This window comes from Halichoerus grypus, chromosome 1 (assembly GCF_964656455.1).
Source record: "Halichoerus grypus chromosome 1, mHalGry1.hap1.1, whole genome shotgun sequence".
Classification (NCBI taxonomy): Eukaryota; Metazoa; Chordata; class Mammalia; order Carnivora; family Phocidae; genus Halichoerus; species Halichoerus grypus.
Genome location: NC_135712.1, coordinates 118,599,533 through 118,618,982, shown reverse-complemented (window position 1 = coordinate 118,618,982; position 19,450 = coordinate 118,599,533). Strand labels below are relative to the sequence as shown.

At 41.1% G+C, this 19,450-nt stretch overlaps 1 protein-coding gene and 1 long non-coding RNA gene across 7 annotated transcripts in view; one reads left to right on the top strand and one right to left on the bottom strand.

The window, feature by feature from the left end:
• Window positions 1–19,450, top strand: part of ZBTB38 (zinc finger and BTB domain containing 38) — a 164,553-nt gene that overhangs the window by 42,130 nt on the left and 102,973 nt on the right. For 3 of the 6 annotated variants that reach the window (XR_013447309.1, XR_013447310.1, XR_013447311.1), the window contains exons 1-2: window positions 16,003–16,485; window positions 17,650–17,724. The gene's annotated coding sequence lies outside the window, so the exon portion shown is untranslated. Of the gene's footprint in view, window positions 1–16,002; window positions 16,486–17,649; window positions 17,725–19,450 lie in introns of those variants that run through there. The other 3 variants (XM_078071109.1, XM_078071136.1, XM_078071112.1) reach the window with 3 other exon arrangements.
• LOC118542537 (uncharacterized) overlaps window positions 5,411–19,450 on the bottom strand; it is a 28,458-nt gene continuing 14,418 nt past the window's right edge. The window contains exon 3 of the long non-coding RNA XR_013447314.1: window positions 5,411–5,468. This is a non-coding gene — a long non-coding RNA (uncharacterized LOC118542537). The remainder of the gene's footprint in view (window positions 5,469–19,450) is intronic.

Genomic DNA, 19,450 nt, shown 5'->3' with positions numbered 1-19,450 from the left:
GAATTTGAGATTTCCGTCATTACTCATCAAGAATGGATTTTTACAAGTTCACTTGAGAATTATGAATGTAATACCTGTTTGTTGCAGAAAATAATTAGAGCCTACCAAATTGCTCTTTCAAAATCATGTACATTATGGTATGTGTGCAACACTGCTATTCATGTTTGATCTTTTCAATTGACAATTATGGATTGTCTCAATCTTTTCCATGTTTGCCCATCTGAGAGGCAAATGACCCTCGTTGTATATTATTCTACATTTCCCTGATGCTAGTGATGTTGAACATCTTTCATGTGCTGTCGTTTCAGCCTTTTCTCTACATATCACTTGTTCATATGCTTTGGCCGTTTTCTAATGTATTGTTTGTTCAGTTAGTGCTGATACTCATCCTTTAATTATTACATCTCTTAAAAATATTTTCTCAAAGTCTGTTATTTGTCCTTTAACTTTGTTTATGGTATCTTTTGCCATACGAAAGGCTTGGATTTTTATGTAGGGAATTTCATTATTGATTTTCTCAATGGCGTTTTGGTATTGAGGAAAGTCTGCTCTATCACAAGATTATAAAAATATTCTCTTGTATTTTCTTCTGGTACTTTTATAGCCTTTAAAAATGTTTATATATCATCAGTCTAGCTTTTACTTATTTTGCATATAATGCAGGGATAAGACCATTCATTAAAACCGCCTAACTGTATTTTCTGTGCATCCGGGAGAGAGAGGGAGGCTAAGTTCTTTGATCCACCTGAGAGACAGTGATAAAAACTCTGTGAAGGAGGAAAAGACCATCCATTTTAGTGGGAAAACTGTTATGGCAACCATATAATCCGTAATTTCTAAAGTGGTCCATATTTGCAAAATTCTTGCTTACTGACACATAGTTACCATCCAACTTTTGATTTGGAAACTGCAGCTAATATAGCCAATGAGGTGGTGTGAACACAAGCCTGTAAAAGAGGACAAGGCAAATACCACAGGAGATATATTGAATTCTATGAATTCAGAGGAGCAAGATATGTTTCTGCTTGGGAAGACTGGGGAGAACATTTGAATTGGGCCTTGAAGGCAGGTTAAATTTTGAGAGACCAAGATGGTAGAAGAAGTCATTCTAGGCCAAGGGAACACAGGAGCAAGGGTAGAGAAACAGGGAAGCACAGGTTGTGTTTCTGGAACCACTCATGAGCTGTCTGATTGGCTCCTATATAGAGAAGTAGCCAGGGGTTAAATTAGATGGTAGTTTGAGGCTGGAGGATAGAAAGTCTTGAATGCCAAGGTAATGAATTTTTGCTTTCTTTTCTTCTTCTTTTTTAGATTTTATTTATTTATTTGCGAGAGAGAGCTTGACAGGGGGAGGGGGCAGAGGGCAGAGAGAGAGAGACAAGCAGAATCCCCACCAAGCAGGGAGCCTATGTAGGGCTTGATCCCAGGACCCTGAGTTCATGACCTGGGCCAAAGTCAGATGCTTAACTGACTAAGCCACCCAGGTGCTCTGTGCTTTATTTTCTAGGTAATGGAATCACCACTGAAGGCTATATTTTTTTTAAAGATTTATTTATTTATTTGGGAAGGGGCAGGGGGACTTGTGCACAAATGCCTGGGGGAGGGGCAGAGGGAGAGAATCTTTCAAGCAGACTCCCTCCTGGGCTGGGAGCCCTATGTAGGGCTCCATCTCATGACCCATGAGATCATGATCTGAGCCAAAACCAAGAGGTGGGAGCTTAACCAACTGAACCACCCAGGCGCCCCTGAAGGCTGTATTCTTTTAGCAACTTTATTGAGGTATAATTCATATACCACACAATTCACCTATTTAAAGTGCACAATTCAATGGTTTTTAGTAATTTCACAGATAGGTGCAACCATCACTACAGTCAATTTTAGAACATGATCATCACCTCGAAAAGAAACCTTTTTTTAAAATTTTATTTAAATTCAGTTAATTAACATATAGTGTATTATTAGTTTCAGAGGTAGAGTTTAGTGATTCATCAGTTGCATATAACACCCAGTGCTCATTACATCACATGCCCTCCTTAATGCCCATCATCCAGTTACCCCATACCCCCCCACCTCCCCTCTAGCAATCCTCAGTTTGCTTCCTATAGTTAAGAGTCTCTTATGGTTTGTATTCCCCTCCGCTTTTGTCTTATTTTATTTTTTCCCTCCCTTCCCCTATATTCATCTGTTTTGTTTCTTAAATTCCACATATGAATGAAATCATATGGTATTTGTCTTTCTCTGACTGACTTATTTCGCTTCGTATAATCCCCTCTAGTTCCATCCATGTCATTGCAAATGGTAAGATTTCTTTTTTTTTTTTTTTTTTTTTTTTTGATGGCTGGGTAATATTCCATGTATATATATACCACATCTTCTTTACCTATTCATCTGTCAGTGGACATCTGGGCTCTTCAAGAAGAAACCTTTATCTGTCACCCCCTCACCCATCTTTGTCCCAAGCCTAAAGCCACTAATCTCTTTTCTTGTTCTTATAGATTTCCCTGTTCTGGACATTTCATATAAATGGAGTCATGTAATATGTGGTCTTTTGTGACTAGCTTCTTTAGTTTGGTGTAATGTTACCACTAATGGCTTGAGTGACAGAATTCTCTAATCAAAGTGGCTCTTTAGGAAGAATGTTCTGGATACAGGGTGGTGGAAGGAGGCTGGGAGAGCTATTAGGAGACCATAACTGTAAGTAGCTGTTACGGGGTCATATGAATGCTCAATAAGCAAGATTTTGGCTGCAAGTAAGAAAACACTGAACCATAAATCCTAAATAATAGGGACATAGTATCTTTGTGTGTGTGTCTGTGTTATTTTTAAAAAAAAAATTAAAGTTTTTATTTTAATTCCAGTTAAAGTAATATTAGTTTCAGGTGTACAATATAGTGATTCAACAATTCCATACATCACCCAGTGCTCATCACAACAAGGGTGCTCCTTAATCCCCATCACCTATTTCACCCACCCCCTACCTCCCTATCTTCTGGTAACCATCACTTTGTTTTCTATAAGTAAGAGTGCTTTTTGGTTTGTCTCTCTCTCTCTCTCCCTCTCTTTTCCCCTTTGCTTATTTATTTTGTTTCTTAAATTCCACATTTGAGTGAAATCATATGGTGTTTGTCTTTCTCTGGCAGACTTATTTCGCTTGGCATTATACTCTCTAGCTCCATCCATGTTGTTGCAAATGGCAAGATTTCATTCTTTTGTATGCTGAATAATATTCCATTGTATATATCTACCACATCATCTTTATCCAGTCATCAATTGATGGGCACTTGGAATGCTTCCATGTCTTCGCTATTGTAAATAATGCTACTATAAACATAGGGGTGCATATATCCCATTGAATTAGTGTTTTTGTATACTTTCAGTAAATATCCAGTAGTGCCATTGCTGGTTCATAGGTAGTTCTATCTTTAACTTTTGGAGGAGACTCCATACTGAATGCACCAGTTTGCATTCCCACCAACAGTGCTCGAGGTTCCTTTTCCTCCATATCCCTGCCAACACTTGTTTTTTGTGTTGTTGATTTTAGCCATTCTGACAGGTGTGAATCTCAATACAATATCTCATTGTAGTTTTGATTTGCATTTCCTTGATGGTTAAGTGATGATGAATATCTTTTCATGTGTCTTTTGGCCATCTGTATGTCTTTAGAGAAATGTCTGTTCAGGTCTTCTACCCATTTTTAAATTGAATTATTTGTTTTTGGGGTGTTGAGTTGTATAAGTACTTTATATATTTTGGATATTTGCCCTTTGCCTTTTATTTTGTTGGTTTTTTGGATTTAGCAAGATTTTGTTTATTAAATTTATAACTGTTTTATGAGGTAACTGAAATGCCTGAGAGGATTTGACATTAAATTTTGTAAGTGTTGTTTTAAATGTTTAAGGGTACTTACTTAGTTCTATTTATATAGATAGTTAATTGTTAGAGGAATATAATCTTTTAAATTTATAAGTTAATGGAACATTAGTTCAAGGATGAGAGAAAATAATTCTTATTTTTATACTTTTGAACATATGTATTTATGAATAGAAAAACTGTGTCTATAGGTGACTTTAAGCTTACATTTTTCTAACTTAAACTTAAATGAACTGAATATTGATTCAGATACATGTTAACATGTGTATTTCTTTCCATGCTCCAAAATCTAGTTTGGACGTTAATATTCAATTGGTAGTGAGATACCCAACTCATCTAGGTTTTCTGGGGACTACGTTGGTTTCAAAACTGGGAAACTTGGCAAACTGGGGCAGTAAGTCACCGTTATTGGCAGACAATCCTCTGACCTTTGCAACAGCCCTGTGGTAACCTGGTGTGAAATCCGTGTGCAGAGTGATCATTCCCATTAACAGAGGCAGCAGCTGGGCTCAGAGAAGTTAACATGGCTTGACCAAGGCCATAGTGTGGTTTCTAATTTCTTCACCTTTCTCACGTCCTTTTTCTACTTAATGTGATTGGTTGATTTATTTCTGAGGTCTTTCCTCCCTCTGAAGTAGAGAACTTGGTTTCTTCTTTCTAGAATAAATGAGTTTTATTTTCACCTGCAGGAGCCACAGTCTAGGATTAACTTCAGCAGTAATTCCTACAAATTCCTTTGTAGAGACATTCAGGGAGGTTGCCTTAGCCTTTGCAAGATGGGTAGAAATAAAGGTTATGAAGATGTTCAGAGCATGGGTTTACTGTGCATTTTTAAAATCATTTTGCTGATTATTTAAAATATGTTACTACTTATAATTAAATACTTAATAACAGTTTTATTGGGATATAATTCACACACCATACAATTCATTCATTTATGCTCTTAACCACTATTCTTAAAGTCAGGGAAATGCAAATTAAAGCAAAAGTGATGTGTTGAGCCCTGGGTGTTGTATATGTGTTGAATCACTAAATTGTACACCTGAAACCAATATTACACTGTATGTTAACTTACTGGAATTTAAATAAAAACTAAGCAAAAAATAAATGATATGACATATAATATACTGCTCTTCCAAAAAAAAAGCAAAAGTGAAATAATAATTTTTACCCATCAGATTAGTAAAATGTAAAAAATAAAAAAAAAAGTGAAAATATCCACTGATGACAAAGATGTGGGAGAATGTTTAATCTCAGATATCAATGGTTGGAATATGACTTGCTTCAGTTTTTTTGAAAAAGATTTGAAAATATGTATTAAAATTTAAAATAAAAATTGAAATGATAATTTCACCTTGGACAATTTATTTCATAGAAATAAAAGTATGAAAGGATAAGAATAAGGGTATTTATTAGAACATGCTCTAATGACAGAACAAACACACATCTGGAAAAAACTTTGTCCATCAGAAGGGAATGAAAGGGAATGATTGAACAACATATGATTGGCTGTACCAAGAAGGAGTTAGATCACTCTTACCCAAACTTCTACCAATCTTATACCATTAAACATTTTTATTTGAGTTGGCTCCAGGGTTCTACAAGAAAACAGAATTACTAGGATACATATTTACATTATATATACATTAATAGGATACATATATATACATAAATTAATAGGATATATACAGAGAGAGAGAATATTTATTATGAGGAATTGGCGTACATGACTGTGGAGGCTGTGCAGTCACCTGCTCTGTCATCTGCAAGCTGTAGACCCAGGAGAGCCTGTGGTGTAGTCCTGAGAACCAGGAGAGACCACGGTGTAAGTCTCAGTCTCAGGGCAGGAGAATGCTAGTGACCCAGCTCATCAGTCAGGCAGAGTGAAGCCAAATGACCCCTGCCTCCACCTTTTTGTTCTATCTAAGCCCTCAACAGATTGTATGAGGCTCACCCACACTGGGGAGGGCCATCTGCTTTACTCAGTCTACAGATTCAAATGCTAGTCTCATCCAGAAACATTCTCACAGATACACCCAGAAATAATGTTTAGCCAAAAATCCAGGTACCCCATGATCTAGTCAAGTTGACACATAAAATCAATTAGTACATGTATATTTGTTCTAAAATGAAGTTTCGTAGCACCACAGTCAACAGAAAACCAGTATTATTTGCTATGCCTAGAAAGTATCTGTAAGAATAAATACAAGGACAACAAAAGGATGTCATTCATTCCTAGTTGGATAGCATGGCCTACCAAAGATTCTAATCTTGAGCCCAGCTCTCTACAAAAGAGTGAGATATCAAGTGTCAGATAGACATTAAAGACACATACTACATGATTCAGTGTCATTTAATGTCCTTCAAAGGCCATATTAGCTCCTTGGAGCCCACAGTACTGATCGTTCCAATCTTTTATAAACATATAGGAGATTCTTTATTGGATCTGAAGAGATATTCACAATTTATTAAATAAAAAAGCGAGTTATAAAGTAATATGTGTTAGTCCAACTTTTGTATAATAAGCAAAGTCAAAAGAAACCTCTGTTGATTGTTGCTTGTCTTAGTGTGTGCGTGGAGAAGTGGATGAACATCTTAAGTGTAACTAACCATAGGAAATGATAAGTCAAAAATGATCCAAATTTGGATTTTAATACAGTCCTACCTAATAAACTACCAAGGCTGTTAACATTGATTATGGGAAGGAGTGATGGAAAGTCTTTTAAGTCTTTTATTATATTGCTTTTAATTATGAGTATGTATTACTTTTGACTTTTTCACAATTCTAATAAAAGCATTCCAAAAGAAATGAAAAGAAAGAGATCACATAGCCCGAGCCATCAAAAGCTATGAATAAGCTGCAAGTCCTTGGTTGTATGTCAGTTACATCTCAATAAAGCTGGGGGGGGAGGAGGAAAGCTGCAAGTTCTTGGGTAGATCACGCACCATTTCTCCAATCCACCTTAGCACTATTGACATTTGGGGCTGCATAATTAAGGTGTTTAAATAATTCATAAGAGCATAACAGTAACAGCCCTCCAGCTGGTCTGTCCATTTGAGGCCTTGTCCTCAATTGTGAGGGATTGTCCTGTGTATTGTAGGATGTTTAGCAGCATCCGTGGTTTTTACCTACTGATGATAGTAGCATCCCCCACCCCCAGTCAAATGATAGCCAGAAATGTCCACAGTTGTCAAAGGTTGCCTGGGGGCAGAATCACCCCTGGTTGAGAACCACTGCCCTAGCTCTCAATTTCTCATTAGCGATGGGACACGCCTTGAACCAAATGTTCCCTAAGCTCCGTTGAAGCTCTAACATTGTCTGATTTCATCAACTTTGAATCTACCAATGTTTTCCAGAAGCTGTTTTCCTCCAGAGCCACTAGAGGGGACACTGTCCAACACTAAGGCCAAAACAGAGCACTTGGGGAACTTTGTTTTCCTCTCCTAGTGGACTTTGTTGTCTCTGATTCAGAGGGCCCAGTCTTTAATAGTCTTTGATGTTGAGAGTGATAGCCCTTATCCACGAGGCACGTAGAGCTGTTTATCTTGTGCTTTGTGCCATAAAAATCAGTGTTTTTAGATATGGTGGAAGAGAGCAGTGTGTTCTTTGCTTTTCAAACATTCTTCATAAGGCAGTCAGGTGAATAATATTACTAAAAAGAAGTTATGTATCTCCACGAGGAGAGCCCATGGGACAACCAGGCTAGGAGGGGAAAGATTTAGTTCTCTTCCTGGTCCTGCCACTTCCAGGCTGTGTGTTGTTGGCCAAGTCTCTTAATCTTTCTGGTTACATATAGCAGCTGAGGAGAGAAGCTGAGAGGTTAAGGTCACACGTGGAGTTAAATGGTCAAGCAAAGGTTTGGATCTGACCTGTCAACTTCATGGGATAGCTGTGAGAATCAAAGGAGATGGCATATGAGAAAGAGTTTTGAAAAAGAGAAAACCCTGTACAAGTTAAGGGTGTGGATTTGCAAGTATTAGAAGAGCGAGAGGAGGTGATGACTAAGAGGTAGCATGGGGGGCAGTGCATGGGGGAATGGGGCAGAGGTAGCTCCATGGAGGTAACAGAAATAATCCTCCACCAAGTGTTATCAATTATAGAAAAAGGCCTCAATGCCCCCAAATCCTTCATTATAGGTGGAAGTTCATCTTAAGGTTTTGATCCCCATCAAAATGGAGAGACCACTTGGAGGGGTGTTACTTTATGCTCTTATGAGTTGCTTAAACACCTTAATGAAAGTGAAAGATCTACTCCAACACTATTTTTTAAACTTTTTTTTAAACTCTGAACCACAGTATGTTTCACAGAGAGACCCAGCTCACACACATAAAACTGAAACAGAAGTCTTGTACTTGAATTTTTCTGTTCTGTTTTATTTTGTCACTTGAAACTAATGCTACTTCTGACCCAATAATGGTGGGTACTGACCTGCAGTTTTAAAAACACTGTTCTAGAGGTTTGTATGGGAGGATAGAGTCCTAGTGCTGGGCTGAGGAAACAGGAGATATGACCTCCAAACATTATGCAGGGAGCCTCAATGATAAATTTTTTACAGTTTTCTCAGGGCTGATTCTTTGAGGAATGATTCAGGAAGAAGAAAGAAAAGCAGTAATCCCAAATTCATCTAAATGAGTGAGGATGGACCACTGAGCAGTAGCCTCCCAGCTGGATTCTCAGAGGTCATGATCTAAACCTTACTCCATTAACATAAAGTATACATGGGCATAATGTAGCCACCACCATAACAAAAATAAAAACCCAGGGGCTCCTGGGTGGCTCAGGTGGTAAGCGTCTACCTTTGGCTCTGGTCCTGATCCTGGGGTCCTAGGATTGAGGCCCGTGTCAGGCTCCCTGTTCAGTGAGGAGTCTGCTTCTCCCTCTCCCTCTGCTCCTCCCCCCAACTTGTGTTCTCTCTCGCTCGTTCACTCTCTCTCTCAAATAAATAAATAAAATCCTTAAAAACAATTAAAAATAAAATCCTAGTGTTTATTGAGCCCTTATTATATATCAGACATTGTACTAAGCATTTTATGTGAGTGGTGGTATAAATGAAGTTTGACAACTCCCTGGTTTTCTTTTCTTCCTGTACACTAAAAAGAATTCTGGCTTTGCCTGTCCAGTTTCTTCCCCTCACCTATCAGAAGAACGGGACAGAAGTAGAAGAATCAGATTGGTTAGGATGGGAGAAAAAGCTTTCTGGGGAGCTTGGGAGAAAGAAGGGGAGGAGAAATCTATGGGGGATAAGGGGTTTGGATAGGTCAGGAAAAAGGATGTTAAGAAGGATTGCCAGGAAGACATGAACAGACATTTTTCCAAAGAAGACATCCAAATGGCCAACAGACACATGAAAAAGTGCTCAACATCGCTTGGCATCAGGGAAATCCAAATCAAAACCTCAATGAGATACCACCTCACACCAGTCACAATGGCTAAAATTAAGAGTCAGGAAACAACAGATGTTGGCGAGGATGCAGAGAAAGGGGAACCCTCCTACACTGTTGGTGGGAATGCAAGCTGTTGCAGCCACTCTGGAAAACAGTATGGAGGTTCCTCAAAAAGTTGAAAATAGAGCTACCCTACTGGGTATTTACCCCAAAGATACAAATGTAGTGATCCGAAGGGGTACATGCACCCCAGTGTTTATAGCAGCAATGTCCACAATAGCCAAACTATGGAAAGAGCCAAGATGTTCTTCAACAGATGAATGGATAAAGAAGATGTGGTATATATATATACAATGGAATATTATGCAGCCATAAAAAAAACACGAAGTCTTGCCATTTGCAACGACGTGGATGGAACTGGAGGGTATTATGCCAAGCGAAATAAGTCAATCAGAGAAAGACATGTATCATATGATCTCACTGATATGAGGAATTCTTAATCTCAGGAAACAAACTGAGGGTTGCTGGAGTGGTGGGGGGTGGGAGGGATGGGGTGGCTGGGTGATAGACATTGGGGAGGGTATGTGCTATGGTGAACGCTGTGAATTGTGTAAGACTGATGAATCACAGACCTGTACCTCTGAAACAAATAATACATTATATGTTAAAAAAAAAAAAAAAAAGAAGAAGATAGTAGGAAGGGAAAAATGAAGGGGGGGAATCGGAGGGGGAGACGAACCATGAGAGACTATGGACTCTGAGAAACAAACTGAGGGTTCTAGAGGGGAGGGGAGGTGGGGGGATGGGTTAGCCTGATGATGGGTATTAAAGAGGGCACGTATTGAATGGAGCACTGGGTGTTATACGCAAACAATGAATCATGGAACACTACATCAAAAGTAAATAAAGAAAAGAAAAGAAAAGAAAAGAAGGATTGCCAGGAGCTCTATATGGTGCTTGAGAAATGCAAGTATTGAATATGAGTTAATTTGAAATTACTTTTTGGTGACTGGACTGGGTTTCTTAGATTGTAACATCACCCTGAGACTGGCCCATACAGGTCATGGTCTCAATAGGGTTACATAAGCATTATCTTATTTAATCTGCATAACAAACCCAGCCAGTGGTATTACTAACTTTTTTTCAAATTAAAAAAAAAAAAAAAAGAGGCTGATACAGGCTAAGTAATCTTAAAGTCATACAGCTAATAAATAGCGGAGCCAGGACTGAAACTTAGGTCTTTCAGCCTCCAAAGTATAAGCTCTTAACAAGTCCATGAGTAAAGATTATTTCCAATATAAGTAATATCAATTAAGAATAAAATATTTAGGATAAGATTTAACAAAAGGAATGTAAGACTTATATACCAAAAGTGATAAAACATTGTTGAAAGAAATTAAAGATGTAAATATATGGAAAGGCTTCCCAGGTTCATGGATCAGAAGATTTAATATTGTTAAAATGGGGATACTCCCCAAACTGGTCTAGAGGTAGAATACAATCTCTGTCAAAATCCAAGCTGGAATTTTTTGCATAATTGAGAAGATAACCCTAGAAATCAAATAGAAATGCAAGGGATCCAGGGGTGCTTAGGTGGCTCAGGTCATGATCCCAGGGTCCTGGGATCAAACCCCAAGTCGGACTCCCTGCTCGGTGGGGAACCTGCTTCTCCCTCTGCCTCTGCCCCCTGGCTCGTGCTCTCTCTCTCTCACTCTCTCTCTCTCTCTCAAATAAATAAAATCTTAATTTTTTTAAAGAGTTTATTTATTTATTTGAGGGAGAGAGAGAGAGAGCATGAGTGGGGTGAAGAGGGCAGTGGGGAAGGGGCAGAGGGAGATGGGGGAAGGGGCAGAGGGAGGGGGAGAAGCAGACTCCCTGCTGAGCAGGGAGCCCAATGCAGGGCTCGATCCCAGGACCCTGAGATCATGACCTGAGCCAAAGGCAGATGCCTAACCAACTGAGCCAACCAGGCGCCCCTCAAATAAATAAAATCTTTAAAAAAAAAAAAAAAAAGAATGCAAGGGATCCAGAATGGCCAAAACAATCTTGAAAAAGCATGAGGTTAAAGCTGTAGTAATCACAACAGTGTGGTGCTGGCATAAGAACAGCCATCTAGATCCATGGAATAGAACTAAAAGTCCAGAAATAAACTAATATTTATAGTCAGTTGATTTTTGACAAAGGGGCCAAGACAATTCAATGGGGGAAATAATGGACTATTTTTAAAAGTAAGCTTTTTATTTTAGAATAGTTTTAGATATTCAGAGTCCTTGTGAGAATAGTCTTTTCAACAAATGATCCTGGGTATCCACATCAAAGAGTGACTGTGGATCCCTACCTTACACCATAAAAATTAAAGTGGGGGCACCTGGGTGGCTCAGTCTGTTGAGAGGCTGCCTTCGGCTCGGGTCGTGATCTCAGGGCCCTGGGCTTGAGCCCCGCATCGGGCTTCCTGCTCAGCAGGAGTCTGCTTCTCCCTCCTACTCTCCCTCTGTTCTCTCTCTCTCTCTCAAATAAATAAATAAAAATCTTATAAAAAAAAAATTAAAGTGGATCATAGACTTAAATGTAAGAACTGGAACTATAAATCTATTAGAAGAAAACTCAGGTATAAATCTTCATGTCCTTGGGTTAGACAATAGTTTCTCAGATATGATACCAAAAGCACAGTGAGGTAAGAGAAGATTGATAACTTGGACTTCATCAACATTAAAAACCTTTCTCCTTCAAAGAATATCATAAAGAAAATGAAATGACAACCCACAGACAAGGCAATAATATTTGTAAAACATATATCTGATAAGGGATTTGTATGCAGATCTATACTCAACAATAAAAAGACAAATAATCCAATTTAAAAATGGACAAAGGATTTGAACAAAGAGTTCTCCAAAGAAGATATACAAATGACCAGTAACTCATGAAAAGATGCTCAACATCATTAGTCACTAGGGGGGATGAAAATCAAAAGCAAAACAAGATACCACATCGCACCCACTTGGATGGCTAGAATCAAAAAGATAGACAAGAAGAGTGTTGTAAGGATGTGGAGAAATCAGAACTCTCACACGTCGCTGGTGGGAATGTAAAATGGTGCACTTTGGAAAATAGTTTGACAGCTCCTCAAAATGGTAAACATAGAGTGCTTGCTTCGGCAGCACATACATTAAAATGTTCCAGCAGTTCCACTCCTTGGTAGCTACCCAAGAGACACGAAAACATATGTCCACACAAAAACATGTACTTGAATGTTCATGGCAACATAACTTAAACAGTCAAAAATGGAGACAGCTCAAATGTTCATCAACTGATGTATGGATAAACAAAATGTGGTACAACCACACAATGGAATATTATTTGGGCATAAAAAGGAATGAAGTACAGGGGCATCTGGCTGGCTCAGTTGGTAGAGCATGTGACTCTTGATCTCAGGATTGTGGGCTCAAGCCTCATGCTGGACATAGAGCTTACTAAAAAAAAATTAAAAATAATAAAATAAATAAACTTAAAAAGAATGAAGTACGGATTGATTCTACAACATGGATAAACTTTGAAAATATTGCGCTAAGTGAAAGAAGTCAGACACGAAGGCCATGTATCATGTGATCCCATTTATATGAAATGGCCAGAAGAGTAATGTTTGCCTAGCACTGGGGGGAGGGGCGGTGCACAAGTGAGGAGTGACTACGAATGGGCACATAGTTTCTTTTTGGGGTGATAGAAAGCTTCTAAAATTGGACTACAGGGGCGCCTGGGTGGCTCAGTCATTAAGCGTCTGCCTTCGGCTCAGGTCATGATCCCAGGGTCCTGGGATTGAGCCCCGCATTGGGCTCCCTGCTCCGCAGGAAGCCTGCTTCTCCTCTCCCACTCTCCCTGCTTGTGTTCCCTCTCTTGCTGTGTCTCTCTCTGTCAAATAAATAAATAAAATCTTAAAATCAATCAATCAATCAATCTTTAAAAAAATAAAATAAAATTGGGTTACAGGTCACACAATTCTGTAAATATACTAAAATCCATTGACTTGTACACTTTAAGTGCGTTAAACTTATGGTATGTAAATGATACCTTAATAAATTGTGTTTCTTTCTTTTTTTTTAAGATTTTATTTATTCATTTGACAGAGAGAGAGAGAGAGAGCACAAGCAGGGAGAGGAGCAGAGGGAGAGGGAGAAGCAGGCTTCCCGCTGAGCAGGGATCCTGAAGCAGGACTCAATCCCAGGACCCTGGGATCACGACCTGAGCCGAAGGCAGACGCTTAACTGACTGAGCCACCCAGGTGCCCCGTTAATAAATTGTTTCTAAAAAGTGAATGAGATGAGAGAAATTGGAGGCAGCAAGTATAGACCAGTCTTCCAAGGAATTCCTTGAACCCATAAAGGTTTAATTAATTTATTTTTTAATTACGAGTATATAACTGCATTTGTTGTAACAAAGGATTCTCCAGATGGGGTAAAGTTTAGGGGGTGTCACTGTATTTACTTTTCTGTGTCCCCCCGTAGATTGTTTAGCCCAATTCTGATTTTATCCTATTAGAAGCAACCTCAGAACACACAGTACAAGGCTCTGCATCTCTCTTAAGCTTACTCATCATTTCTCCTTCTTTCCTTTCCTCTTCACCTTATTCTGGCCCCATAATGTAGACTGAAAAAATAATCAGCCTGTCTTCATCTTATTAGAGAAATAACTACCTGTGTACGTGAAGCAAGCAAGGCCACCAAGCCTTTGGGACACAGAGTGGGGAGGTGCCCAGAGGCATTTTCTGCAGAGAGACAAGGAAAGAATAAACAAGCCTTCTGCCAAAAATGCCTGGAACTTAGAGCACTTTCCTCAGCTCAAGGTCAGGCTGTGTGTGGACGTTGACAGTGACCCTGATCAGTTGTTGCTGCTCCCTTAATTAAAAGCATGTGGCTCTCTCTCTTCTGAAATTCACCTTTGCTAATTCCACCTGCCTGGGGAGTCAGACCCCCACCGCACAAGTGTAATTCCTCAGAGTGGCAACTGGCAGAGCTCCCAGGAACAAGGTAACTACACCATGTCCCTAGCTATCAGAGGCATTGATCTCCTGAGCCCAGGAGAGGGGTCTCATGACCACAGTGGAAGGAAAGCTGTGGAGTGGCATTATTGAGGAGGCCAGCGACGACTCCCTCCCTACTTCCGCAAAGGGACTGGAAATTCCTGGCGTTTGTCTTCCTCTCAGAATGAGACATTTATTCTAGGAGAATCATGGAAAAGTACAAACCACGAAATCATAAACCCCAGAAGGAGAAGATACCTCCAAGGTCATCTCTATCCCGGGCCCAGATACCCCCAGAAGCAGATGTTCTGCTCTTGCCAGCCCTCCTCATCTTAGCTTGAACACAGCCACTGACAAGACTCTCACTCTGTCCCGGAAAGGCTGCTGATGCCTGATAGGGCAGTGCTCAGGGCAGTGACTGCCGTGGGCAGGTCCAGGCGCTGTTCCTGTCACCTCCAGGTCCTCCTCGTACTTGAAATACACCATTGTTCTAACTCCTTCTTGGAGTTAGCTCTTGGAGTCTTTGAGAGCTATCTAGTCTTTCTTCTCTGTAGTCTTCTTGCCTGTCCCAGACTTGGGCCTTTAGCTGCACTGACCACCCCCCCTCCATGTATGCCCATGAGTCTAGGGGGCAACAAAGACAAGTCTGGGCCTCGCCCCCTCTGAGGTACTCTGTCCACTGTTCTCTCACACCCTGCATCCACCACACACCACCAGACCCCCCTGGCTTTGTCTTCCCATCCCAGCTTCTCATCCCCACTTGGACCTGACAATGAACATGCCCTCCTGACCACTCTGGGTGTCCCACCAAGACTCAGACCTTGTGTTGACCCATGAGGAGGACATGAGGCCCCCTACTCTAGGCAGATCATTCCTAATTGCTCCATTCCTTCCTTGCGCAATTGGTTTCAAGCCCCATCATTACCCGTATCTCTGCTCACCTGAACCAGGCTGCCCTTGGTCATTATTCACACATTCACCTCAGCCACTCACCATGGTGGTTCAGAACACAGGATTTGAGATCAAACGATCCAGGCTCTGCCATTAACCAGGGGTGAGACTTTAGAGAAGTGTCTTCATCTCTCTGAGCATACATTTTCTCATCTATAGAATTGGGAATAATAATAGTACCTAACCTCATAGCTTTGTCATGATAATAACGATAAATGAAATAATCTTTACAAAGCACTTAGCACAGAGGCTCAAACATTCACTGCAAGTATTCAGTATATGTTTTCTACTATTTTATTTTAGAATTATCATCTAAACATATCGAAATACATTCATTCATCACGCATTTACTGAGTCCCATGCCAGCATGGGGATATAAATACCCCTCTTAAAGAAGAGTGCCCTCTTAAATCCAGGTGGTGCAGGCTCACACGGGCACCCAGAGAGCAAGGAGCTGAGGCCCAGGGCCATCGCACAAAGGCACTGACCGCTGGGCACTGACCCGGGAATGTGACGAGAGCACCTTCCACCTTTCCACATGACTTTTAATACCACCTCTACTCCCTGGTTAAGGCAGCACCACAAGGAAAAAGGGGGATGCCAGAGGGAGAGGTGAGAAATCCCCAGAGAAACACCCTCTTCTGCTTCTCCCTTTGACAGAGAGTGGCCAGGCCTCTGCCATGCAGGAGGGTGACGTCCCTTGGGGAGGCCTAGCTGAATCTGCCTGGGACTGTTCCGGAAGTAGGAAGGGCGGCTGGGGGTGGGGAGACAGCAGGAATGTTCTCCTGGCTTGCTGCTCCGTACAGGCGAGTGTGCTGAGAGGAGGGCCTCTGGACATCAAAGGTTCCTTTTGTCCCCTTCCGAGTGGCAGGGCAGCCAGGCCGCTGGCGATGACTCAGGCCTGGCCCTGACGTCACCCACGCCCGGCCACTGGCCTCCCCCTGCAGCCAGGAAACTGGCTGGGGAGTGGCACTCGCAGCTGCAGCAAATCTCAAAATAAGGAGGCAACTGCCTCTCTCCTCCTCCTCTCCATCTCCTCACAGCACACCTTTCTTTTCTTCTTCATTTTTTTTTTAAGCCTCATAGAAGGTTTTGCTTGTAGATCAACTTTGAAAATGTAGGAAGTCAGAATGGATGACATCATCAGAAAAATATGTGGAGCTGATCTCAACAAGAAGTGAAGAACCCAGAGCAAGAAAGCGGTTATAACTCCTGAGCCCAGGGAGTTGGCAGCGTCTGGGTTTCAGAGGAGCCAGCGTCTCCGAGTAAGTGAAGGCCCACCCCTGGCCCCCCTCACTCAGCGCCCTACACTGTGGGGCGCCATCTTGTTTCCTGACACCTGTGGCTTGGCAGGCCCCAGCCGAGCGGGCGGGAGTGGGGATGCATTTGGGGGACCTTCCAAAGACAGCACCAAAGGGATTTTATCTGATCTCTCTCTTCTCGCAGGACCAGAAAAGAGTGCATTTCCTCTCAAAAAAAAAAAATCTATGTGTGTGTGTGTGTGTGTGTGTGTGTGTGTGTATACACATATGTATAGGCTGAAACCCTGGGGAAAATGGCCCAAGTCATGCCTTCCCCGGTCAACCCTCTTGTTTTGTCTCCTCTTCCTCCTCCCGCCCTAGTGCTCTGTTTGGACTGCCAGAATGTTTGTTCAGAGTTCTGAACTGTTTGCTTCCTGGATCTTAAACTGAGTAATCAGACACAAAAAGAAACCCTGTTCTAGGCAAATACGTGTCCTATGCCATCAAATAGCATTTTTGCACTTAACCTGGTAAAAGATGGCAGCTCTGGTAAGAAAACATTCACAACCTGCCGCCCTTTACAGAGCGTGTTTCTGGTTGCCTCTGATTGTTCTGGTGCGCGCACCTCCATTGTTTCACCACCGTGTTTATAGAGAGCTTATTTTAATTCCTACTCGTGCCATTGCATCTGGAATGATATTAAACACAAAGACGGATATAATGTATCTCTGATGTCTGTTTTAACATCACCTAAAAAACTTAAGTCTTTGCATAGCCTAGAATTTTACAAGCTCTGAAAGTTCCTAACCAAGAAAGTTAAGTTCCTGAGAGAAAAGTTTAAATGTGTACATAAGAACTGCAGAGTCCATCGGCAGAGAACTCATACCCAGTGTTCCTAGCCTCCAATGTCATCCCCTGAGTCAGCACCTAGTCTTTGTATAGCTTACTTAGCAGAGTAGAATTGTTCTTTATAAATTCTATTTTATAATGATTGGAGGGGGATGTATTAAAAAAATAAATCTTATTTTAAAAGCAATAGGGAAGTTTGTCATTTGCTGGAAAACAGTGGCAAATTCCATCGTGATCTGACAACACCCTTTAGAAAGTAACCATATATTTGTTTTGTAATTCTAATGTATTTGCTTTGTACATCTTACATTTATTTTTTGTTCTATTTTAATATACCAGGTTGTCTTGAAGTGAGACTCTGCTAAGTTTCTGCTCTTCTGGATTTAAGATCTGAATGCTGTGACCACTAATTTGGTGAGTGTCATTTGCCCCTAATGGCTGCTTAAATTTGAGTTTACTAATTCTATTCTCTTGGTTTATAGTAAAATTTAAGGAGGGGAGAAGGCATGGGAACTTCCGCACACAAGAAAAACAGCTGTATCCAAAAGGATGTGTAAGAGTTAGGATAAGCTAATTGCTGTAATGGACTGAAAAATGTATAATGGCTCAAACACAATAGAAGTGTATTTCTTGCTCATGTAACAGGGTGTAGTGGGGCAACTCTCCCACATTCATTCAGAGCTACAGATTGACAGAGTCTCCACCTGCAGCATGTGGTTTTCAAGGTCACCTGGACTGTCTCCACTCCCCAGTGGAAGAGAAAAAGAGTGTGAAAAAGTGCACATGGAAGGTTTTCGCAGGCCATGCCTGGAAGGGATGTACAACACTTCTATTCACAGTCGCTTGACTAAAACTCAGTCACATTACCATGTCTAACTGCAAAGGGGTCTGGGAAATGTAGTCCCTGGGGAGGCAGCCACTTCCCAGTGATGGCTCTGGAGAGTTTCTGGGTATGAGGTAGTCCTCTCTGGCACAGCATAATAAAGAACTTAGAGATGCTCAAGGATAAGAGGGCGGAATGAATCCGTGGGAGAAGCAAAAAGTTAGTATTCCCTGGGGTATTTAGTATTCTCTGACCCACTCTCTTAAGTAACATCTGGCCATATCGGCAAGGAGCAGAGGGTGAGATTTTTCAAGATGCTTCTGTTCTTTCTAACCCTTATATGAGCACTACCATGCTGCCAGTGACCAGTACACGAGGAAGAACATTCTTCCCCTTATTTTCCCCTCTAGGGTCCTCTTGGTCTAGGACCATTTTGGCTTTGTTTCCTGGTGTTAGGTCTAGTTAAGCTAATGGGAATTGTCCAACAGAATTCTGTCCCCCCGCCAACTTTGAGCCCTGAGCCTATTGGAAAGCTCATGGTTTCTTTAGCTCATGGTTTTGTCTGCTCCTGGGAGCTTTCGGAAGCTACCCTGCCTGATCTACTCCAGATCTTGCCCACTTTTTAATCTTGTGTGTGTTGGAACGGGGGTGAAATCCCTAACTAAGATGGGATCTTCAAACCAAGTTATTAGAGAAACATTTAAAAGTAGATTAAAAAGGCTCAGGCTGGAGAGATTAGTGCAACCCTAAGGATTTGATACATAATTCTAGGTTTTTCTTTTCAGGAAAAGTTTCAAAACATACACTGAAATAATGAGTGGTAAGGCCATAATCCCTGTTTGGAGAACTCTGAACCAATTTTATATTTTATATAGCCTTTTCGCCATTGTTGGTCTTAGTGCAGAATTCCCCTGCTGGTAAATATCAGAAACCATATGGTGGGTGCCTTATGATGCCCCTAAAGCATCATAAAGACCTCCAACAAAAATGGACTACATGTGCTTGCTTCAGCAGCACGTATACTAAAAATGGACTACAGTCTTTGAGCTAGTTCTCTAGTCTTGTTGTCAATATCTGGCTAGACGCTCTGGTTTCTAACTGAATTTTGCCCCTGGACTTGACATTTCTGGCACCCACACCCTGGAGAACACACATTGTCCATTGTGTGGAAAGACCAGCTACTGGCCAATTTGACACAGCCTCTCGGACTCTCATGGAGCCTGGTGCCTGGCCTAGTCTCCTATTACTGCTGCCTTGCCTCTGCCCAGGGCCCTCACATCAGGAGTGGTCTAAGGAGCAGTGGAATAGAATAAGTTG